The sequence below is a fragment of the Apis mellifera genome, linkage group LG7 (genome assembly GCF_003254395.2).
Source record: "Apis mellifera strain DH4 linkage group LG7, Amel_HAv3.1, whole genome shotgun sequence".
NCBI lineage: Eukaryota > Metazoa > Arthropoda > Insecta > Hymenoptera > Apidae > Apis > Apis mellifera.
Genome location: NC_037644.1, coordinates 4,548,163 through 4,575,433, shown reverse-complemented (window position 1 = coordinate 4,575,433; position 27,271 = coordinate 4,548,163). Strand labels below are relative to the sequence as shown.

At 17.7% G+C, this 27,271-nt stretch overlaps 1 protein-coding gene across 10 annotated transcripts in view; it reads left to right on the top strand.

Annotated features, from left to right (window-relative positions):
• Window positions 1–27,271, top strand: part of LOC411986 — a 339,481-nt gene that overhangs the window by 70,000 nt on the left and 242,210 nt on the right. The window contains exon 2 of one of the 10 annotated variants that reach the window (XM_026441968.1): window positions 18,154–18,188. The exons of the other annotated variants lie outside the window; for them this stretch is intronic. The gene's annotated coding sequence lies outside the window, so the exon portion shown is untranslated. The remainder of the gene's footprint in view (window positions 1–18,153; window positions 18,189–27,271) is intronic. 10 annotated transcript variants of the gene reach the window in all.

The following is a 27,271-nucleotide window of genomic DNA, read 5'->3' as shown; positions in this document are numbered from 1 at the left end:
ATTCTTTTCAAATTGGTTTATAATACGCTAATTATAATTATACGTTATTTTTAAAAAAATATTGTATAAATATATATATATATATTTCTTTCGTAAAATTCAGAATTCATAAATACCTATTATATATATATATATATATATATATATATATATATATATATATATATATATTATATATTTATATATTATATATATTATATATATTATATATATATATATATAAATGTTCAAAATATTATATATAATATATTATATATATAATATTATATATATAATGAAAATAATTTTCTCAAATTATAAAATTATAAAAATGATTTTAGATTATAAAAATTTTTATTATTAAAAGAATAAATATTTGTGAATTAGATAAACAAAAAAAATATGGCAAAATATGGTTTTAATCTTTGTCCAAGTTTGTCTCATTGTTTTCAATGCACGAAGTTCTGCTTTATTATGTAAGACATTTTTTGATTTTTCTATTTCATTTTTAAAATTTTTTTTTCTTCTTTAATAAAATTGATAATGTTTTTTTATAAAATAAAATAAATGAATTGCAAAATGAAGTTTAATAGTCAATATAAAACATATATATTCATAAAATCTAAAATTCAAATTTTGAAGAAACTTATATTTTATATACATACTTAATAATTTTTTTTCATTATTTTAAAAAAATAATTATAGTAATAAAATAACAATAAAATATTATTCTAATAAAATAAATAAATAAATAAAATAATTTAATTTTAATTCTTTTATTTAAAAAAATAAAATAATTGTATAATAACTTTAAAGATACTTTTCATACTTTTAATTGAATATTAAAAATTTCGTATTATATAGATATGTATACATTCAATAAAAAAAATATAATTAATATATGTATATATATATATAAATAATAAATATGATATAATAAATATATTAATATAGAAGAAATATGTTATATAGAATAAAATGATTTTTTAAAAAACAAACTAATTGTAAATAAAATTATTTTGTAAATTTTTTCATAAAAATTTTATATTAAAATAAAATAAAATAATCAATAATATATAATTAAATGAAAAGTAATAGTAGTAGTAAATTAATAAATAATAATTTAATAATAAAACAAAATAAAAGCTATTAATTTTTTATAAAATATTTTTTATAATTTCCAAAAATATCATGAATTTGCTTATCTAATTCAAATTCATTTTTTATTCCACATTTAATTTAGTTTTAATTTTTATTTTTTAATTATATTTTTTATAAAATTTAAAAATAACAATAATTATTTGAACTTATATTATAATTAAATATAATAATAATTACTTGAACTTATATTATAATTAAAAAATAAAAAAAATCTATACTATTTTTATCCTTCCACGTTATAATTTTTAATAATTTGAAGATTATATAATTAATATTTTTATACAATATTAATTGTGTATATTAAATATAAATTATCAAAACAACATTCATCGATTTTTTAACTACTTTGAATAATTATATATCGTTGTTATTTTAATAAATAAAACGAAGTAATTGCATTTTTTTTGCGATTAATTCTTGAACTAATAGGAATACGTGGAATAGGAATAACTAATTACTTGAATACCTATAGTTGTCTTTCGTTTTCCATAATTAAAACATTCTTTCTTTGTTTAAACATTTAAAGTTTTCTATTCCATAAAATATTCCATTAGCTATTATAATTTATTCTATAAATTAATGATTAGAATAATAAATTATAAGTAAATTAATTATAAATAAAATAAGTAAATCATTCTATTATTTTGATTTTTCTAATTATATAATTGAAAAAATTTTTCCGAATCTTTTTTAAACAAATCATCAATTTCTATGTTTTTAACAAACATATCACAATTTTTTATAATTTAATTAATTACGCTTAATTAATTATTATCTGTTCATTTTTTCTTATAATAATTTCAAAAAATTTATCTATTAAATGAAATCAGAAAATTATGAGTATAACAACTTACTTTAAAAGCTCAAAAAACTCTAATGAATATAAAAATGAATTCAATTAACAATAATTAATGAATTGAATTTAATGAATAATTGTTTTTATTGTTAATTAATAGTTAATTATTTATATTTAACTTGAGAACTATAGAATTTCGATTTATTTTTTAGGATTTTATGGTTTTTATTTTACACAAATTATTTTAGTTATTAGAATTTAATTAATATTTTATTAATAATTTAATATTTTTCTTTTAAGTTTAAGTTTAATGAATTTAATTAATTTTATTTATAATTATTTTATTATTTATTATTTTATTTTTATTTGAATAAGTAAATTTAATTTGGAAATTTATAAAGATTATCAAAAAAGATTATTAATTTGAATGAATTAAAATGAACTAATTGATTTTTATTAATTATTAAATTATGAATCCTTAAAAGAATAGAAAATTTAAAAGTGCAAAAATGTAATAAATGTAATATATATAAATATATTTATACAAACTAATTTATTTTTAAGAAATTTCTTTAGATATTGATATATAGATATTCTATAGATATTGATAGATAGATTCTTTAGATATCTTTAGATATTATTTTTAATATAAATATGAATTTGCATAAATATTTGATAAATTATTATATTTAATTATATTTATTAATAAATTATTGAATTTATTGTTAGATTAGAGATGTTTATATGAATTCATATTATGAACACCTGTGTTTGTATATCGATCTATAAGAAAATTTTTGTATTAATTTTATATGTAATAAAAAAGTCAGAAATTTCCAATATCGAGTAAAAATATTATAGAATTTGCTTAACTTAGAGATTATTATCAATTTTACATTAATGATCTCAAAAAATAAACTAATGTATAATAATTTCAAATTCATATGATTTGATATATGTATTATTTTATAAAAATTTTTAAATGATTTGGAAAAGAAACAAAAAGTGAGAATAGTTTTAGAATAACATATATCAAATAATGTAAAATAAATAAAAAGATATATAAAAGTTGATGTAAATTAAAGATGGTTTTATGCATTGCTTTTGCTAATGTGCTAATAGTGCGAAGAACATAATTTTATCCTTTCAAAAGGCTTTCATAAAGCCGAAACTGGATTTGTAGGTTTTTATCTTGTAAAAGAAATAAAAAAAAAAGAGTCTTACTTCATGGATTTTAAATTTTAATATTAAATTCATAAAAATTAGTCTGATAAGATTTTATAAACACTAATCTTTTGTTATAAAAATACATAATTTTTATCTTATCCAAGACATTGATGTAGAATATAGAAAACAAAGTTTCATAGTTATTCTATTAATCTCTTGTTTTTTTTAATTAAATTTTGAATGCTATACAAATAAAATTTTTCAATTTAAGTTTATAAATAAGTTTTGATTGAATATTTTTTATTTTTAATTATAAAATTCTTGTCTCAATTCCATTTTTAACATCAAATAGAAAAAATTATTTTCTTTTAAACTTAACCAAAACAAAAAATATATTTAGTACAATGTTCAAATATTTGATAAAATATCATCACTATAATAATAATAATTCATAATCAGATTATGAAAAGTGAAAATTATCATATTAATTTATAATCAATAATTATTATTTATAATTGATCACATTTTTAATTAAACCAATTAAAAAAAATATATATTTTTTTAATTTTTAATATGATATTTGCATATCACTGTTTATATTATCTAATTGCATATACATATGTATATAGCATGATACAATGCAATTTGCTTCACTCGTATTTATTATTATTGAATATCTATTAAATTAAAACTACAAAGATAAACTATACTATCAATTGGATAATATATATATATATATATCTTTACTGTACTTCTATCAGAAGAGAAAATATGTCATAACAATATGTAAAAAAGATATTAGTTTCCTTGATAATTAATTGGGAAACATTGCTTTTGATTTCAACGATATTTAAAATATTTTAATTATTTAAAATATTCAAATAATTAATATTTTCAATTTTTTACCATATACGTTGATTAGTTTTAATTTTTGAAATATTTGCAAAAAATAGTTGCTATTATTACATTGAATCTGTTACATTAATTAATACATTATAAATTGATACAATATTATCGTAAATTTAAATTAAAATTTGGCAATTTATGGTATCCATAGGCAAAATTTAATAGCAGTAACAATCATTTTTTGTAAAAATTTAAAAAATTAAAATTAAATAGTATTTATATATATATAAAAAAAAGTTGTGTAAAATGTTTATTTTTATGATATATTTAAGAATCGAAATCGAAAATGATAATCATTCTCTAAATATAAAATATAATTTTTTTTAATATATATATGAACAAACAATGAAACAAATATCATATTTTTCAAAAAAAAAAAAGAAAAAAAAAGAAATAATGAATGAATTTCATTATGTATTTTTTATCATATTTTGATAAATAATTTATCACGATACAATTGTTTCACTCAATATGATACGAAAGTGTATAAAATATATATTTTTAAATTTAGCCATATATCTTGCCATATATCGAGTCATATCTTTGATGTAAAAATATATATAACAACAAATATAATAATTGATTTACAAAATACAAAAGTAAAATATAAAAACGAACTAAACAAGTATAATAATTGATTACTTTGTTTTTATATTTTTGTCATATTTTGATAATGTTTGTCCGTTTAAGTAACATAATTCAATTGTGCAAAAGAAAATTATATAGATACTCATCTTAAATCATAAATTTCACAAATGAGCAGAAAAAAGCTCTATTTCTTCTCTAAAAATTTATAATGGGTATCATTTTGGTTATTATATTATATTAAAATTGTAGATTCTTTTCTTAATTTTGGTTTTCGTTTTTTTCATAAGATTTACGGAACTGCTTTGGTAGGAAGTCAGGTCTGCGATTTCATTAATTATATGTTTTTATAATTAACTAAGTTACGGCAATATATCCATGGCAAGTGTACTTTTTTCCTGATCAACCAATTAAGAATGGTACAACGATGTGGCGTGGCATGGAGTAACCTAGTTGCATCTTATCTCAGATCGGTTCATCACTAATATGGCGTGCGAAACATATGTATCTCATTGACGCCATCTTTTCTTATTCCCTAACTGTGCTATATTGTAATCTATTTCATTTGTTATCTCTTCTCACTTTTCATTCTTTTGATTGCTTTTTTTTTATATTTTGTATTCTGATGTGTTATTATTTATTTTTTTTGTATAAATATTATTTCAGTTTATGTTCTTATTTTTATTGTTGAAAGCGTTTACAATAGAATTGTAAAATTTATTTCACGAATGTAAAAAATATTTATTATAATACACTCAAGCAAAATTTTTATTTCAAATTTGTTGGTTTGGAAGTTTTTTTAAGTTGCTGAATTCGAAAATCATTTCACGAAAATGAATGGTTTTTAAAGAGACTGAAACATTATCAATAGATTCTAAAAATCGAAGGAATTATGCTATTTATTATTACTTTCTAATAGCAATTTAAAAAATGAATTTTATTTTACTAATTAATAATTAAAGTCACAACATTTAAAATTTATAAATATCAAAAATTAATGAATTAGCCAGATGCATCTAGACATCAACGATTCATGAAGGATTTAAGCAAGGATCATATATTTTCACGGAAAATCGAAATAAAATATTTATTATGAAAATTCTTGAATTATTTTTTGAGCTTTATTTTAAAAATCATTTGTAAAAATAATATTAAAAAAATTATAATTTTTTTCTTTGGCAATTTAAAAATTCTGAATGAATTTGCTTATTAAAAATATTGCTTGTACGATATTATAATACAATCTTATTTCATTATTTACATTTATAATATTAATTTTTAAAGTATGTGTAAGAGTCATATTTATTTATAATATATTTATAAGATAATATTATAATATTATAATATTATTAATCTAATAGATAATATTATCTATATTAATTTGTATGAAAGATTTAAAATTTGAATATATTTAGAATTTAAGAGGCTTAAAATCTTCTTAAAATTAAGAAAGGAAAGAATATATAATCAATTTTATTTAATCTTATTTAATTATCTTAATCCAAATATTTGATGAAATAATAGAAAAAAATTTATAATATCTATATGTATTTCATTTATATTTTTTATTGAAAAAATTAGATATTTTTAAAAAATCTGTTCAAAATCTTTATATTTTATATTTAGAAGAAATAATGTAAAATGTAATAAATTGAGTTAAGTTTTTCTTATAATAAGTAATATTGAATTTAATATTTTTATGATATTAGAATGTTGTACACGTTGTACACATATACGTTGTACACTATTATATGTATTTATCTAAATATGAGTCATTGATATTTAAACTTTCTTAATATTAAATAACTTTATTAATATTAAGTAGAATAAACTTCTTAAATTGAATAAAGTTAAATACGATATAAAGTTAAATACAAATTAAATCAAATATAGAATAATTTTAATCTTGAAAATAATTATTATATCTATTTCATGAAAAGTGTCTTTTGTATTTTTACAAAACATTTTTACAAAATTTTAATATGCTTTAATTTTATTTCTAAAACAAAAACTCTAAAGTAAAATAAGTTAAAATTTAAAAATTGTTTTAGTTTAATATTCAATTTAAAAATTAAAAAAAAATTTTTCTTTAATTTGAGTATTATTTTAATTTTATTTTATCTCTTATTTAAGATAAAAACTATAAATGGAAAATAATAATCTAAACAAAAATTTTGTTAATGAATTTTACAAATAGTAATTTTTTTAAATGTTTTTAAAGATTATGTATTATGTATGTATTAAATTATAAGTGTAAATATTTTTAAAATATCTGTTTCCTATGTTTTATATATATTTAACATAAATTTAATATAAAATAATGCAATAGTAAGTATTTTATTATTTTATTTATCCATGATCAATTTTTTACATTAATATATATATATATATATATATATATATATATATATATATATATATATATATTATGTATATGAAGTTATATTTTGAGAATCATTTATGCTTTTTCATAAATTTTTGTTTTTTATTTTTATCCATGATCAATTTTTTACATTAATATATATATATATATATATATATATATATATATATATATATATATATATATATATTATGTATATGAAGTTATATTTTGAGAATCATTTATGCTTTTTCATAAATTTTTGTTTTTTATTTTTATAACTTATGTAATTTGTATCTATTATATAATTCATAATTCAAATTTTTTATTTATATAAATTTTTATTTGTTTCTTTTTTTAAATGAAACTCGTATCTTGCCAATGTTATATTTACGCTTTATGTGAGATATCTCGTATTCTGATGAAAAATTCAGGTGAGATATCTTGCCTAAAGCATATGAATGATACTGAGATGCGAGATATCTCGTCTGCGAATGCATTCGTTAAAATTTTATCTATTTTTTTTTTTCGAAAAATTTATAAACATCCAGTATTATTTGTTTTGATTTTTTCACAAATATGAATGAGATTATATATAATATTTTGCGTGTTTAATTTTTGATACATGTAACTGATATGGATATATCTTAATGAGATATATATTTAGTTTTCAATATAATTTCTATTTTGACAATAGAATTATCAATTTATAATATACAAGTATTTATAAATAACTATAATATGTATCTATAAATATATTATAATATTAATGTATTTGTGAAATATTTTTAAAGAATGATTCTAAAAATGTGTTTAAATAAAGATAAATAAAAGAAAAATAAAAATAAGTATTGATTACATAAATATAAGTTATTTAAAAATTCATTAAAAAATTATAATAAAAATCAAATAAATATCAAATACTAAGAGAATAATAATGAATTTGAAGTTATTATATAATTAATATTTATATGTAATATTCATATGTAAATCAATTTATAAAAACTATTCATTATTTGAAATTTTCAAACGTAATGTACTATATTCTATAATATATATATATATATATATATATATATATATATATATATATATATAATATATAATATATATATAAATATATATAAAACTATTCATTATTTGAAATTTTCAAACGTAATAATACTTTCAGCACTTTTATTAATACATTTCAAAATATATATTATATTCTTGATAATATAAGATTGACAGTTAAAAAAATCAATTCTATCGATTCTATCATATTCTATCAATTTATTATTTTTTTTTTATTTCATTGAATTTTACTAAATTAAATATAAATGCTGATTTACAACGATGATAAATATCAATTTATAATAAAATATCAAAAAAGAAAAGTTACTATATTGAATAAATATATTTTTTTTATAAGTGTAATGAGGAATATAAAACTAATAATTGCATTATTTTTTTTAATAAAAAATGCATATCTTTTCCTTACTATTTTATGAAAACAAAACTTTGAAATATTTAAATTTGAACATAAATATAATAATATGAAAAAAAATATGAACAAATATAAACAGCATCATTTTGCATGTTTATCTTTTGTAGAATAATTTTTAGAAAATTCGAATCAATGTATTCTCTAACTTTAAATTAATTATTTTTGATTATATTATTCTAATATTTTTTAAGATGCAATAACGTGATGTATGCAAAGTTTAAACAATTTATATTTATATAACATTATTTTCTTATTTAAATTTATTGAATATATTGACAAATTTTTCTTTCATTTCAAAATTTACATCAATATACATATATATTTTTTTCTGTAAATATTTTGATTTTGATTTATTATATATATATAATAAAACAATCTATACAATTATATATTATATTCTATCTGAATAGAAATTAATATTAATTTTATTAAAAGCACCATATTTTTAATAATTACAAATCAAATCTAAAATCAATTAATTTGACTTGGTTTGATAATTTTAATATGAAATAAAAAATGTGAATGTACCTGATGTAAGTATTAAGATAAGCTTTAAATGAAACATAAATTTTTTTATTAAATTAATATGTATTAATTTTTTATTTTACATTGAAATAAGTTTTTGATAAAAAAAATGATTTTATTAATATTTTAATATTTTAAAACACTTTGAGAGATTTATTCTCATTCATAACTTCATATATTTCCATAAATAAATTACATTTGCGCATTAAGTTATAAAAATTAATTTTTATCTATAGCATTTATACTTATATTTATAGCATCTATAGTTATATTTATAGTATTTTTCATTTTTTATTTCACAATATTTCACAATAAAATGATTTTGTATAAATTTCTTACAAATTATATAAAAAAATGTTATCAAAAATTTTTTTGAAATTATCGATTCAAATTTTTCCATTTTAATTTTTTTATTATATTTTTTTTTTATTTTTTTATTATTAATTTTTTGTAAATATTGAAATATTTTCGATATATTATTTGGTAATTTCACGCTTAAATTTTTCACAATGAAATTCTTCACAATGATCGGTGAAAATTGACCTATAAATTTCACGATAGCATTATCGATCGTTAAAGAATGGCATTCAATTTCTTTTAAGTAGTATCTTCTGTTCGTTGAACGTATACTCATTATTCAAGTAGAATGATTCCAAGATGATTCAAGATGAATCCTGTAACTTAGAAAAAAAATTATGAGCAAAATTTTTGAAATATTTGTTAATTGTCAGAATATATTATTTATTTTAATTTTTTATTTATAAGTAGGAATATATTTACTATTTACATCATATTTACATAATATATGAGTATTTTGTTATTTTAATTATTTAATTATAATAATTATTTTATATCTATAAAACTTTTGTTAATTTTTTTTATATTATATCAATTTATTAATATGTATTGATTTTACATACTAATTAAGTATAATGTTATATTATTTATTCGTAAAATATATTATATACATATGTTATGTATTAAATATTTTTCAAATTATATGAAATTATATATTATATAAATTAATTAAATTAATTAAATTTTTAGGCATATTATATAAATTTAAGAATTATATGAATAATTATATGAATTTTTAATTTATTTGAAATTCATATTATTTGAATTTATTGAATTTATTTAAAATAAAATTGGAATGGATATTATTAAAAATGGAAAAATGGAAAAAATATGATAACGAAATAAAAATAAAATAAAAATTAATATTTTGAATATAGAAAGAAATATAATAAAAGAAATAAATAGACAGTGGATACAATGTATAAATTGTTTTTGATGATTTTTATTTGATATATATACATATATATATATATACATATCTGATTGAAAAATATATATTTACTATTCAATACTGATATGTATTATGACATTTGTAATAATTATCAAAATATTAATTATCATAATTAATATAATCAAAATAATAATTATCATTATATTAATAAACAAATGTACATAATTATATTTCTTATATTCTAATATCTCAATAAAATAAAATATTAATTTTGCTGAAAACATCTTCATATTTTCAGAAATTTTTCTTAAAATTTTTTTTTATTTTTGAGAAGAAATGCATTTGTATTCATTTATATATATATATATATATATATATATATATATATATATATATATATAGAATATATAAATGATTACATTTCACTCTATGATCATTTTGTTAAAAAAATAATAATAATCGAAAAAAGATTTATTTTATGACTAATTGAAAATTTTAATAACAACAATTAATCTCGTAAGCTATTTATGTCGATCAGTGAAAAATACCATGATATCTCTAATTGTTTTCTCGAAAAACTCAATAATTACTAGTAGCCATTTTCTACTTGTACTTGTATCGTTTCTAATACACATAGATAAGCGTATATACGAACATTTCTAGCACCTGCGCTTAACTTACGATCTGATAAAGGATAATCATCTTGTGTCAGATAGGATAGTAATGTGCGTGATTGGATGCTTCTTTCGAATCAACTCTAAAAGCGCTTTTCCGTTTCGTCGACAGGATACACGAAAATTAGTTCCAATGTTATATATTTAATTTTTATATATAAAAAAATATTATAATTCAAGTTATTTCTCGTATGATTAATATGTAATAATAAAAATATTGTGATAATTAGAAAAACATAAGCTATTTTGTTTTCGTCTTTTTGAATGTTTTTTAGATCGAGAATAATTTCTTGTTTGTTGCAATTAATAGAAGACTTTCATATTGCTATATATTGAAAACTCAGAATTTTATTTATATGTATATAAGTTTATCAAATTTAGCATTATTGATTTAGAAAGAATTAAGAATGAAATAATAAAATTTTTAAGTTCTTTAGAACTTAAACATTTCAAATTTTTGAAAGTAAAAAATTTGTTTATGAAGTAAAAATATAATTATTATTATTATAATTATTATTATTATTGTTGTTGTTGTTGTTGTTGTTATTGTTATTGTTACTGTTATTGTTACTGTTATTGTTGTTGTTGTTGTTGTTGTTTTTTTGTTATTATTGTTATTGTTATTATTGTTATTATTATTGTTGTTGTTGTTATTGTTGTTATTATTATTGTTATTATTATTGTTATTATTGTTATTGTTATTATTGTTATTATTATTGTTATTATTATTGTTATTGTTGTTGTTGTTGTTGTTGTTATTATTAGGCTGATTATGAAGTCGAATTTGAAGAATTCTAGAAATTGAAATTTATTAAAATTTTACTTTTTAATAAAATAAATATTTTTATTTTTAAGAAAAAAGAAGAAAAAAAAATATTTTAGATTTTAAGACTTTCAATGTTATATAAATGTTATATATGTTATTTTAGATTTGAATTTCACAAATCTGAAAATTAGATTTTGATCTATCTATAGTATTAATTTTTTTATATATTTCTTCTATATAAATAACAATGATTTATATGGCATTTTAACTTTAAAAACATGACAATGAATCAAATAATTTATGACATAATTTAATTTACGAAAATTGAATAGTAATTTAACTTGTCATAATAAAAAATATTTAATTTTATTATTATAGAAAAACGTAATCAATAAATAATATCAATAATAATAAATATACAATAAGTGTTGTATGGTAAGCGATGTTCTTTATTAGCGAAATGTTAATTGATTAATTGATTTTTGACATTAATTGATTAATGCTTAGTGGACTTAATTAATCTTAAAACTAAACATTACATATAGAATATGATTACATCTTTATGTAATTAAAATGACTTGCTTCTTGAAATGATTTATTTTTTTTTTTTGATTAATTTTTTATTTATGATTAATTATTTATTTTTATTTCCCAAACTATATATGTTTTTAAAAGATTTTTTATTTATATTTTTTATTATAATTTACATAGTTTTGAAAGGCATATCTTATGATACGAACATTTTCTAAATAAACATACTTTCGAAATTTTAAGATAATGTTTTTTAAATGGAATCATATTTAATATATTTGTGAATGCATTTCGACATTTTTCATAATAAAATATTAATTACGTTTGTTTATGAAGATATTTTAATTTGAATTTTGTAAAATTTAATATATAAAGGACAAAAAACATATAAAGTATAATCATCTATTTTTTTTTATTTTTTATACATTGATTGATTAATAAATGTATTAATAAATGATAACATGCATTAATAAGTTATTATTAATTTTATTATTTTTTAATTATTGATATAATTATATAAATGTTATTTTGAAATCTTGAAAGTACGTCCAAATAAAAAAAAATGTTTAATCTCCTAAAACTATTTTTTTCGAAACAATATAAATTTCTTTATGATATACAAAATTAATCTAAAAATTTTTATTTTTTTTTAATTTTCATATTTTTATAAAAACTTTAAAATTATATATTGCATTAAAAAAAGAAAGATAACTATACAAAAAAATTAAGTTTTAATTTTGCTAAACTATTTTTAATGTTTAGAAAATGCTGATTATAATTAAATATATCTATAGATGGAATTGGAAGATCTATTTAAATACAATCTGATATTGAAGAACTTAAAAAGATAAATATTTAAAGTATCAAGAGTGGAAATGATGTTATATTTTTTTAAAAAGAGGTCATCGTCGGAAATAATTACTAAACCTTATTCAGATTATGTGATAAAATTAATTTCCACATTGAATTTTTAATAGATTTTTTATGTGAAGACCAATAAAGACATATATAAAGATATATATATGAAAATATAAGAAGGAACGAGTATATAAGATCTCGATTAACTGTGATTATATGAGATCTCGATTATTCGATATCTCTTATTTTCTAAAGATATAAAATTTTAAAATAAAACTCTCGAAAATTGTTATCGGAAATTAAAAAACTCTCGAAAATTATTATTAGAAATTAAAAAACTTTCGAAAATTATTTTTTATTAAAAGATCGACGATAATTATTCAATAGTAATTCGATGCAATATCCACTAATAAAAATAATTTTCATTAATTAACTTTCATTAATAATTCTAAAATAAACACTAAAAGAATATTACTTTCAAATATATTTATACTTTTACATCAATCTTATCTTGAACGAAAAAAAATATTTATATGTATAAATAGTGTTTTGAAACTATTTCTATGAGAATATGTAATAAAAATTATAAGATTTCTGACACTTAGAAAAATAATTACATATATAATGAATATATTCATTATATATAATGAATATAATGAATATATTTTTATATAAATATATAGGGATGTACAGAACAAAAACTAGTTTTTAATAATAAAATCAAAGTGCTATAATAGATGAAATAAAATTTATAGTATATTTTTATTTATGCTTTAAAATGTTTGTGAAGTAGGATTATTTTGAATTAATTTTAGTTTGACTTAAGTTTGTTTAAATCCAATTTTTTAATAAATAATAAACATAATTACAATTGCATAATATAAAAATTCACTTTATATTATTATTAATGTAATAGATTCAAGTCATTAATGTAGTAGATAATATAGTAAATAATTTCTAATATTATTGGTGTGGATAATATGCTAAAACATAATTATGACATAACCTAACTTAAATCCAATATTTATAAAATGTATTAAAAATTATTTATAAAATGTATTAAAAAGTTGTAGAATATTATTGAAATTTTTATTTATTTGTTTAATGATTTGGTTAATGAATAAATAATAAGTGATGCTGAAATTTTCTGAAAGCCATAACAGAAATAAAAGAATGATTTTTATTTCTTATATAATATATGACAAGGATATTTATATACATATAATTGAAACTGAATCTTTAAACTATATAATCTAAAACTATATAATTAAATATAATAATATTATAACTATATAACTATATAATCATAAATATAATAATTATATAATGCTAAACATATTTTTACAAATATATTCTAAAAACTAAAACCAATGATTATATATATATATATATATATATATATATATATATAATCCTAACAATAAAGTTCCTAATAATATATTTCATAATCATTAAAATTAGTAATCGTTTTTTTATAAAAAAATTATTTTCTGGTTTTGATTACAAAAAGTAATAATATATTCGAATATTTTTATATTCACTTATTATTTATTTTTATTCTGCATACGATTAAATAAATTTCACATGCTTAAAGAGTATTTAAAACATTAATCACTGGTATTCTATATATAATATAAATTTTTCCTCAAGTGTAATACAAGTGTAATACAAATACTATAAAATTCGATTCTCCACTAAATTTCACTTCTATTGCTTTCTTCGCGTTGTTCGATTTACGGATCTATATTTTCTCGGTTATAAACTCGGTTAAGCGACATTAAAATGATTCTAACAATTTTTTCAACGCTCTGTGTTTCGACTGACGCATTATTATAATGTTGGCTCATTACAGTGATATACGATACAGTACGGTTCGTTATTCAAACTGATGCGAATAAATTGACGCTTCCTTTTTGTAATAACGTATATGTTATACTGCTGTATTTTATCACTCTCACGACGCTTTAATTCTTTAAAGGCGCGCGCCATATTTTTACGGTGGGATGTGGCTACAAAACTGCATATTTTCAGATCATTCTTAATTGTTCTTCATTGTGCCAGCATCATTGAGAGTTTTTGAGAGTTTAAGAAATTTAAGAAAACGTCTGATCTTTATATTTTCTAAACTTTATATTTAAATGTAGTATTTTTATATACAATGAAATTTACTAGATTTCGAGTCGATGCCAATGTTTTATAATCGAATACAATAGTATTGTCGGCTATCTAAGCTTTTTATTTTGTTTAAAAAATAGGAAAGGAAGTAAGGAAATTAATGATTGAATTTATAAATGGAATTTAAAAATTTTGAATTTGTTAAGTTTTATGAATTAATCAAAGCAATGATATTACAAATTAAAATAATATTAGAATATAAATTTCTTGAAAAAAATAATAATAATCAAATAATAAAAATCAAATTATTGTATTTTATTTTTTTTTAATTAAATCTTCGTAAATTTCGAAAGAAATTAATTTCTTTAACAATTAAATATTACAACTTTCTTTTCTAAATAGATACTAATATATAAAATATTCTGATATTTAGAATATTAAATAATAGAAATATCCTTAAAAAATTAATAACTTTCCTTGTATTTTTGTAGATTTAAATAACATTAAATATTTAAAGATGAAAATTCAGATTTTCTACCATAAATTTAGAATCTTAGATTTTACAACTTTTTCTAGATGTCTCATCGTATTTTAAAATTAAATGTCTCATTTAATTTTAAAACTGACATGAAATAATTTTATATAAACTTTATATATTTTCATGCATTTGAAAAATGTTTGTCTGTAATCCATGTGTCATGTAAATAACTGTTAAAATGAAATAATATTGTGGTTAAAACAGAAATATTTGAAATATATCAAATGAGAATTATTTTTAAGAAAAATTCATAATTCATCACTACGAAATAAAAAGATAGCACAAATACAGAAATTTATCAAAATAATCTGTAAACAAGAGTATATCTGAAATTGATAGAATTTCTTATTCAAAGTAATGATAAATTAATTGAAAATAAGAAAGATTTTACATCTTAGTAATCTTTTGATATATGATTTAATGGAGATTATATGAATATAATTTAATTTTTTTTGGTATATTTTTATTTTTTATCGTAGATTTTATAAATATTTCACAGTCTTATTCTTAATAAGATAATAATTTTTAATTAGATTGAACTTTTAATTAAAGTTGCATCAAAAGTTTAATTTTTAATTCTTTATTGAGATATCTAGTTCAAAATTAGTTAAATTTCTATTATTTTTCTATTTATTATAAAGGGAAAAAAAGCTCAAATAAACTTTATTTATTGATTAATCAATTACGTCTAAATCTTAATTATTATTTCAATAATTATTATTTTTACAATAAGTTTAAATTGTTGTTGTTATGATATATATTTTGATATTAAATTTAAAGCTAAAAAGTTACATATATTTTTTTTGATTTTTATTTTTTATTAATTGAATATGAATACAAATTAAATGTTCTAAAAGCAAGATTGGCATGAATTAAATAAAAATAATTAAATCAATTATAAAGAAACTTTCATGATAGATATAAACAACCATATAAAAACAAAATCTGAAAAAAATAAAAATACTAGAATTCTCGGTATTTGAAAAAAAAAATTTCCAAAATTTATTACTATATATTTATATTTATTATTATTATTATAATTTAATACTATGTTTTTCAATTTTTTAGTGACATATTTCAAAATCTAATTAGATTTTTATACTTTTTAACACATATAATTAATTTATAGTTTATTTTAAAATATTTCTTTTATTTATTAAAAAAGAAAAAATATTTTAAATATATTATTAATATTAGATTACTATTTTGATCTAGCTAAAAATAATAGAAAGAACTTGTAATTAATTTTTATTGCTGCATTGATTAATTTATATAGTATATATAGATATAATATTTTAATAATTATTAATAATTTATTATCTATTAATATTAATAAATATTAAATATTTAAAAAACTTTAACGAAATATTATTTGGAAAATATTGATCTAGTATACCAATCTATATATATTGCATTTTAATTTTTTTTAATAGAATTTAAATAAATTTAAATAAATATTTTAATTTTTATATTTTTAGAACTTATATTTCTTTCTTTTGATGTTTCAAACAATAGAAATAGATTTGATTTCATCGCATCTCAAAAACATTATTTATTTCCAATAATCGAAGATTTCTTATGATATAATAAATGAATTATTATGAAAGCAAAAACGAAGTATTATGGATATATAGAATAGATAACAATTGCGAAAATAAATAATTGTCCGTTTTTTTAAACTTATGTTGATCGAGTGCTTTTACGAAAGCTAACATTACTTAACCAAATCCGAGATAGAAAAACTGAATACGAATACTAACTAGTCTGCATGAAAATTGTTGAAATAAATTGTCGTTTTTCTTCTAGTACATGTCACAAGTACCGCTTATAAATGGAAGAGAAACTTATCTATTCTACAGTTGCCAAGGAAGTCTTTTGTTTGTCTTCGAATGTATACCTGCTCTGAACGAAAAGATCAAAAGCTTTGCCTTTTCCTTAGAAAATTTGCTATTCAATTCCTATAATAGAAATTTTGATTTATAGAAATTTAGATTGGAATTTTTGCATTTTTATTTAAAAAAAAATTTATTCTGTTCAAAATTATTTTTTTCTGAATACTTTGAATTTTATTTCTTTATTTGATAATATGTTGAAGTTAAATCCTATGAATGTTTTAGAAATGTTTGATTTTAAAATTGGCAATTTTATGCAATTTTATATTCAAATATTATGTAATATTATGTAATAAATAATTAAATAATAATTGTATTTGCATAAAATGAATCTTAAATTTTAGTTATATTTTTTTTATGAAAATATTGTAGAATATAAGTTTTTATCATAAATAATTCATAAAAAAAAAATTTTTTTCAGATTTCTCCAAAAAATTCCAAGAAAATTTCAGAAATTCAAAAAGTTAATTTTTTTAAAATTATTTTTTTTAAATTACAATAAGAATAATTTAAATCATAATTTATATCTTAATACATGAATAAATACTATTTTTCTGTTTCAGGTAGGACATGTTTATCTTTGGAATCTTTGTGGAAGGTAATATAATTATTGATTAATAAAATGAATTCAAAACTGATTTTAAATATTTATTTTTTTTAAATATTATATTTAATTCAATATTTTTTCATCTGTTAATCTATTCTTTAATTGCAAAAAATATTTTTTATTCAAAAGCAATATATTTATAAATTAATTACTTTAATAATTAAAATTATAGTTTTTATTTATTTCTTATCTATATTTCCTTGCAAAAATTAAGAAATAAATTAATCGTTTCGAATTTATTTATATTTCTCATTTTTTGAACAATTAATTAGAATATTAGAATTAAGAATAGGTAGATTACAGTTTATATGTATATCAATAAGCAATAAGTTTTTTTTTTGAATAAAAATTTATAATAACAACTAACTAGAAATAAAAAATATTTTGTAAATTAATTTATTTATTTTAATTTATTTCTTAATTTTTTCATATATCTATTTTTTAAATACTTTAAATTTTTGTTTATCTATTGCATGAAAAATATTATCATTATTATTCATATATTATATATCAAATATTATCTATTTGAAGAAATTTATTTTGAACATGTGCTCATGTTATTGTATATTGTTTTTAATTGCGATCAATGTTCAATTACTGAACATGAGAAAAATTTTGAACAATAATGGACATAATCATAAAAAATAATCATTGAATGAATAAAAAATATTAGAAAAAAATATTAAGAAACAAAATTGTTTTATTAAGAAAAAAACTACACATTTCCAAATCTAAAACATATATTTATATATAACTCTATATTATTTTTGTTCAATCGAATCAAAATTCTGAAGTGAATACTTGTTTGCATATCAGATCAAACTATTGTCACGTGGAAAATGGCAAAGGCGAGTTTCGAAGGGTTCTGCTACGAGAAAGGCGTGTGGGATAGATAAAATTTTGAGTAGTAAGAATAGCTAAGAGAGACGTTTGACAAGCGGTCGGCCTTCATATATTCTTTCTCTCTTTCTCTTCTCGGTTTCTTTTTCTTCTTTTTTTTATTTGATACAAGTTTCTATATAAGGTATAACTATCATCACTATTTTCGTACATTTCTTATATACATTTCCTAATCAAAATGTTTTAAAATTAAATAATTATTCTATATATAAAAAAAATTGTATAATATTATAAAAAATATCAAAAAAATGTTTTTTTCCTATAATAAAAAAATCAGATAACTTTTTTTAAATGATACATTTTATATTATTTATAATATCATATATTTTTGATTTCATACTATTATAAATAATGCCATAACAAATGTAATAATATATTATTTCATAATATTGAAATAATTTTGAATAAAAAAAAATATCGAGTCAATTAAGGAAAACATTACCATTTTAATAAAATTAATCTTTAACATAGAAAATGCTAATTATTCATACATATTAAAAAATGACATACATATTAAATAAATGAATTCTTTAATATCGCGATATTTTTATATTTTGAATTATAATAAATGTTTTAATTCATTTTTTAATAAACAGACTTCTAAGTAATGAAATAAACTTATATTTATTATCATTATAATATTGTTGCAGTGAATTTTTTCACCTGTATAAATTCGCTATTATGAATGAATGTTAGAAAAACATAAAGTGATTTTATTTTATTATTAAAAAAATTTGATATTCGAAATAGTTTGGTATTCGGAATCCCCAGGGATTTTGATTATTTTTGTATATATTATAGCAATTAATATTTTGAATAACTTTTTTTTTCATGTTATCATATTATCATTTTTCTTTATATATATTATCATTTGACTTAAGTTTTGAAAATTTTACAAAAAGAGATTGCTATTGCTTCAATAGAATTTTTTTTAAATATAAATATTCGCAGTGTGTGCGACTGCCACTAATGTATTGTTTTTATAAACATTGCAATAGACAATGAGTGGCATTCAGAATATATAATTCAAAAAGCTAGAGAAGAAGTGATATCAAAGAGTCATTTTTGTTTCGTACAAAAAATAAAAAAAAAAGCTAAAAGATTATTTTATTTCCTATTGATAATATTGGAAATGTCAAATATTAACCATAAATATAAGTACGTAATATTTACGTGTCTTCTTTTTTATTATTTAAAAAAGTATATTTTGTTTCTTTTATAAATTGTATTAAAACATTGATAAAAGGTAATAAAGAAAAAATTTTAATATCATTTCATTAATTATTATTTTTTTAATTATCAAAATCATATTATCGATTTATTTCATGATCAACATAAATACCATGTAATTATTAATAATATTCTTTCATTTTAATAAGCTCTTAAACTTAATTTACATAGTTTTTTTTATATTTTTACTATTTTTTTTTAAATATCAAGATATATAGTATATTAATATGCTAGTTCTCTCAAAAATTTGTTTTATATTTTATTTTTGCACGCAGATCTGAAGTAATGGCCAAATTCGGAATTAGATTTAAATTTTAAGTTTATCATAATAAAAAAATAGTTTTTTCAATGATCATCCATTATATATTTGATTGATCATCTATCATATTTTGGGCACTATCTACTGTAATGTATTTGTACAAATAGTACATCGTATGCTTACATATATGTAATCGCGAACATATATATAATAATATATAAAAAAAATTCTATAATTTGTAACAATCTTTTTTATAAATACTTTGAAAATCAGATTGAATGATAGTAATATATAAAGGAAAAAGTTATTCAAAATGTTAATTTTTACAATATATATCAAAAATCATCAAAATCGGGTTCTCTTATAGTTATCAAATTTTTTTTTTTTTAATTTTTTTTATTGCAATTTATAATCGACTGAAAACTGATTAATTCTTATTCAGAACATTTTTTTTTGTTAAATTATTATAAATACTTCGAAGCGACAGTTACGTAATATATTCTAAATATATATGCGCATAATCTTCCATCATCCCTCGCTTTCTCTCGCCTTTTTCGCTTCTCCTACTGATGATGAATAGCGCATCTTTTTTCTCTGTCTTTTTTCTTCTTATTTGTAATGCATATATACCGTTTTTCTCTTTCGCTTTATATTTAATCGTTTCTGCGCTTTTTTTTTCATATAGAATATAGAATATGTCTTTAGTTATCAATCTTTATGTTTTGTTTTTTTCGTCTTTTTGCGATTTTATTCTTCTATATTCATTTATCAATTTTACATTTGTTCATTTATTTATTTATATTTTATTTTGATATATAAAAATATTAAATTGATATATGAAGATTTTTTTAAAGTTTAAACATATATAAATATTTTTTATAAAAATATTATATATGTTTATATAATATATATATTTTATATAAATTATTTAATAATATGCATTTTAATGTGTATATATATATATATATATATATATAGTATACATTATTTACAACAATAGATATCTTACATACGATGCTGATATTATTATCATTGTAACTTTAATCATTATAATTTCGAACCAATGATGATTTAATAATTGTTTTATATTTCATTTTCCCATTTCGTAGATGTAGAAAGGATATCAATGATATATATATCTATCTTGAAGTTACAATAATTAAATTCAATAGTAATATACAAGAAAAATGTATATTTTTTCTTTTTTAATTATTATAATAACTTTTTATTATATATATAATTTAAAAAATATTTATATATATTTATTATAATACATATTATTAAATAATGTAACTTAACTAACAATTGTAATTTTTTTTTAGTTATTATAATTTCGCAATCCATTTCATTGTCTTATATTTTATTTTTATTTAATCCGCGGATTTAAAGGATTTTTGACCAAATTCTTCAGATAGATATTAATTATAAGTGTGATAATATTAATCATTTATACATTTATACATTTTTGGTGTCAGTCATTATTTTTATAAATAATTGATAAGTAATGATTGCATGATATTGATATTAATTAATATGTTATCAAAAACATGTTTAGAACGAATTCAAGATAATAGTACCAACTATTTTTTGTAAATATTTCAAAAATTAAGATGGAATAGTAAAAAAAATTTAAAATGTTGATTTCTACAATATATTAAAATTTATCGAAATTTAAACATTATGTTCGGTTTTTAAATGATTATCTGATGATTAATGATACATAATAATTATTCTAATTTATAGCAAAAATTACAATCTAGTTTAAAAAATATTTTAATTTTATATAGTTCATTTCATAAAATTTAGTTTATGAAAAACAAAGAAGATGTAACGCACTAATTTTATATTTGTATTTTTTTATCTTTCTATATTCTCTATGGATTTTTTATTAAATTTAATTTAGATATTTTATTAAATTTAAAGATTGAATAATTAAATAAAATCTATGTGTATTGTAATAATTATTAAAAAAATTAAAGTATATAATATCTATACAAATGAGTAAGTAGATAATTAATCTGAGAGGAATATAATTAAAATTAAATTAATTAATATAATTATATAAAAAATTAAATTAATATAATTATAATTAAAATTATATAGGAATATAAGTTATATTCTTTATTAGTTAGTTATTATAAGTTATTTTCTATATCTTTCATATACTATCTCTTTAATTTTTTTATACATATATATATATATATATATATATATATATGATCACGAATGATAAAACTTCATTTTCAACAAAATTTCTAAAAATATTTCTATATACATTAAAGTATATAGATATCGTAAAAATAAATTTCTTCTATATTACGAATCTAGATTCTTATTATAATATTTACAATATCATTTACAATAAACAATGCCTCTATTCTTTTTTTTTAAATAAAAGTATTCATTTTTTCTTTTCCATTTTGTTCCTTGTCAGATATCTTCTTTTACATTTTTCGTAAAATAGATTGATTCTAAAATGTCATTATTCTTTGAGTCCTAATTTTATATTTTTCTTCTTACATTAATCTTATTCTGATATTGATTAATCATCTTATTCTATCATCCTTTAAAGTAAAATTTTTCAACTTCCCTTTTTATTTATAATTTGACTCTCTTTCTGGCTTTACTTCTTTCTTTATTTAAAATTTCTTCTATTATTTAAATACTTTTTATCTAAGTCATTATCAGTTTTGTTCTTATTATCTAAGCCTATCTTCTTCTTACATTATCCTATGTTTTTGTCATTTTCTCATTCAAATTTTCAAACTTATTTCAAACTTATATTAATTAAATTTCATTAAAAAATTTATTAAGATTCTTTAAAATTCTTTCACTATTAATGATGTTTTTGATTTTTAATATTAATAATATTTATCTATTATGATTACATTTAACAATGCTTACATTTTGAGGCATACATTGTGAATATATATATATATAAATCATTTATTTTTTTATTAGAATAATGAATTTTTTTATTAGATGTTCTTTTATGTTCTTAATGAATGTTTATAATTTGAAAATTATTTATTTTTAAATAATTTAAAAGCAATCGTAACAAATATAATATCATAATTATATAAAATGATATCATAAAATAATAAAGAAAATAAAACAATATTTCTATTTTGTGATTATTTGAAAAATCATTTATTCAAATAAATTTGTTTTCCAATTAATTTAGATAATTTAGATAAATAATTTTAATAATTATTATAATCAAGATATCACTATATCGATATCAATTTGTTAATTATATTGTTAAAACTAATTTGATTTTACTCGTATTTATTTTAATCAAACTTATTTTAATCAGAAAAATTTCAATCTATTAATTATTTCTTTAAAAAAAAAAAAAAAAAAAATTACAAAAAGTGAAATTTTATTACATGATATTTATAAGTTTCGGAAGTGTCGGATTTTAATCATTTGTTGTTCAATATACTGCGTATATTCTATTTTTATTCTGATATTGAAATTATATTTGATTCACTTCTTCAATTATTAGAATTATTTTAATTTAATTGTAAATCTAGAATATGATTAAATTTAACCATTACATTATTGTTTTTTGTTTTTCTTGCTTTGTTTTTTATTGCTATCTCTTTTATCTTTTTCCTTATCCATGAACTCATTTTCTTTGATCTTTCCTCATCTATCTATCTATTCACTATGTTCTAACTATCTTTCCTTTTTTTTCTTGTGAGTCACACGTAATAATAGATTACAAACGACAGGTTGCGCGTAAAAAGTTCCTGAGGAACTGGAATTCCGTTAGTTTCTTCGGTCCGATGCCTCTTTCATCCAATTATTTACTGTGTTTAGATGCCGTTCGATGCCTTAAGGGAGAATAGAAATCAGCAAACAATAATATGTCTGATCGAAACTGAATAATCATCATAGTCTAGATAGATTTTTGTGCTCCTCGAATCGGTAGTCCCTAAGTAAGTTACGTGAGATATTACTGTAATTCAATCGTTGTCTTTTGTTGAGTTCGAATAAAAAATCATTCAATCATCACAAATATATTCGATCAATTCAGAAGAAATTAGCTTTGGTTATTCCTTTATGTGAGATTATTCAAATATGTTCAATTTTGTTAAAATAGTTATGTTGTATTATAACGAAATAGTATTATGATATAATGTAATTATAGAATTTTTGTAATTCGTTGTTATTATTTAGATATGTTTTATTAAACATGGAATTTAATAGTGATTTGATAATGATACTTAAATAGAAAAATTTTTTAGCATGAGTAAAATATTGAATATATTATTCAATTAAAATAAATAATTAATATTTTAAATCTAACTTTATTTGTTTCTAACTCCGCTAACATAACTTTACTAGTAAATATTTTTCTTTTGTCAATGTTTCAAAATTTTATATAAATAGATAATAATAATAAAATTATATGTTACTTGTATATGTTTTTTAATAAATGTAATTTAATATTTATAATAGAATTAGATCTATTTATAATAGATTATTAATTGTCATTGAATTATTTCAGAAGAATAATGAAAAATCGTTAGATATTAAATATGAAACAAAATGCAATGGTTTTTAGAAATTACGGGACAGTCATTTGCTGCTTTTGTGGTATAATTTAAAAAGTTGTTGTGGTCATCACGTGACCTATATTTTACTTGCATGCTATTCCATTTATTGAAATTACTTGCGTGCATCGTATTGGATCGCATAATGAAATTATTGCATTAATATATATATGTATACATTAATATAATATTTCGTTTCATCTTCTTCGAAAATAATCACGAGTAAATTAAAGAAAATAAAAATTTTTCTTTCATTAAAATTTTTTATTAAATTATAGTTATAAAGAATTGAAATAAAATAAATATTTTATTATTTAAAAATTTGATTGTAAAATGTTAATTAAAACATAAGTTAATAAAAATGAATTGTATTCAAACTTTAATATTAATCTAATTTTAGAATATTAATAATAGAATATTAATATTAATTTAATATTAGAATAATTAGTTTATACATAATAAATAATATATAAATGATTTAATTTTTAAATATATAAAAATCATTAGAAATATTAATAAACAAATATTAAAATAAAAATATTAATAATGAAAAATATATATAGGTGTATATGTATAGCTGCTCTAAATGAAACATTTTTTTATTTGTTTGTTTTATTTTTAATCTCTTATCTCGAACAAATTTCTATTCAATTATGAAATGGCACAATTTTTCTGATTCTTTTAATTTTTCAAATATTATTCATAATTTGACTTTAATTATATAAGCATATCATTTCTTTTTTGTTTATAGAGTTTTTATACTTAACAAAACTAAAAAGTTTTTCGAATCAAAAACTTCTTCAAAAATTCCTTAGATTTTTGAGTATATAAATATGAGAAAACATGTGGTAAAATGAAAGAGAAAAACAGCTTAAACGAGGAAGAGATAATGCAATTGGAAGAGTAAAAGAAGGAAGACAAAATATAAAAAAAAAAAATCAGAGTCAAAAAAAATCAAACCAAAAGGAGGAAGGGGAGATGAATGGACCATGGTGTAAAAGGAATAATAAGAAGACGAAAAAAAAAAAGAAAATAAGAAAAATAAAGATATCTGCTCCATGAGCGGAACGCCACTCTAAAGCTCTTGGAGTAGTGAGACGCATAAAAACTCTGTCCTTTTTCTTTTCGTGTTCATCCTCCTCTCTCTTTTTCTCTTTCTTACTCTTTCACTCACTCATTCTTAGATTCTTCCTTAGATATTCTCTCGCTCACTCAGTCATTTAGTCAGTCTTGTTCCTCTACTCCCTCTTAGACCTGCTTGTTTTCTTCTTTTTTCTTTTTGTGCTTGGTCTTTTTTTTTTCTCTTGGTTCTCGATAGCGGTATAGAAAAAACTTAAGCGCAAATCGTCGACAGATGATCGCGACGCCAGTAAAAACAATGCTTATTGTGAAGGAAACATCGCGACAGTTTCAAGAAAATTTCCATTTCTGGTTCCGCTATTCTTCGATCATAATTGAATTATAATTGACATTAACCTTATAAGAAAGTAATATTTTCTTTTTTCTTTCTTCTTTTTTTATTTAATTTTTTTATCGTTTTTCTTATAAATAAATTTATTATAAATCTTTTTATTATGCGATATTAAAATATATTTTTTTGTAAGTGAATTATGAATTTTCATAAATATTAAATATTTTCATAAATATAATTTCCATAAATGGAATACAACTATATGATTATGGATTATGATTTTATGGAAAATCAATAATTTTTTCTTTTTTTTTATTTTGAATAAATTTTCTATAATGATCGATTCTTTAAAAATTATGTTTCATGTGTTTCATTCTTTGTATTGCATATGTTATACTTTTCTTTTTATGAATGATTAAATGATTATGTTATTATTTAAACAAAAAAAATTTTTAAAAATATCATGTATATATATATATATATATATATATATATATATATATATATACGAAATGAGATCAATAAAGAAATTCATTATATTTATAAATTATGATGATAATAGATAATAAATATAAAATATTAGAATAAGACAAATAGCAATAATTTTATTATGCTGTATAATTTATTTATAAATCATTATAAATATATTTATTCAAAGTACACTTATTTTAAGCTTTGCTTTTTAAATAATTTATTTTTTAAAAAGTATTTA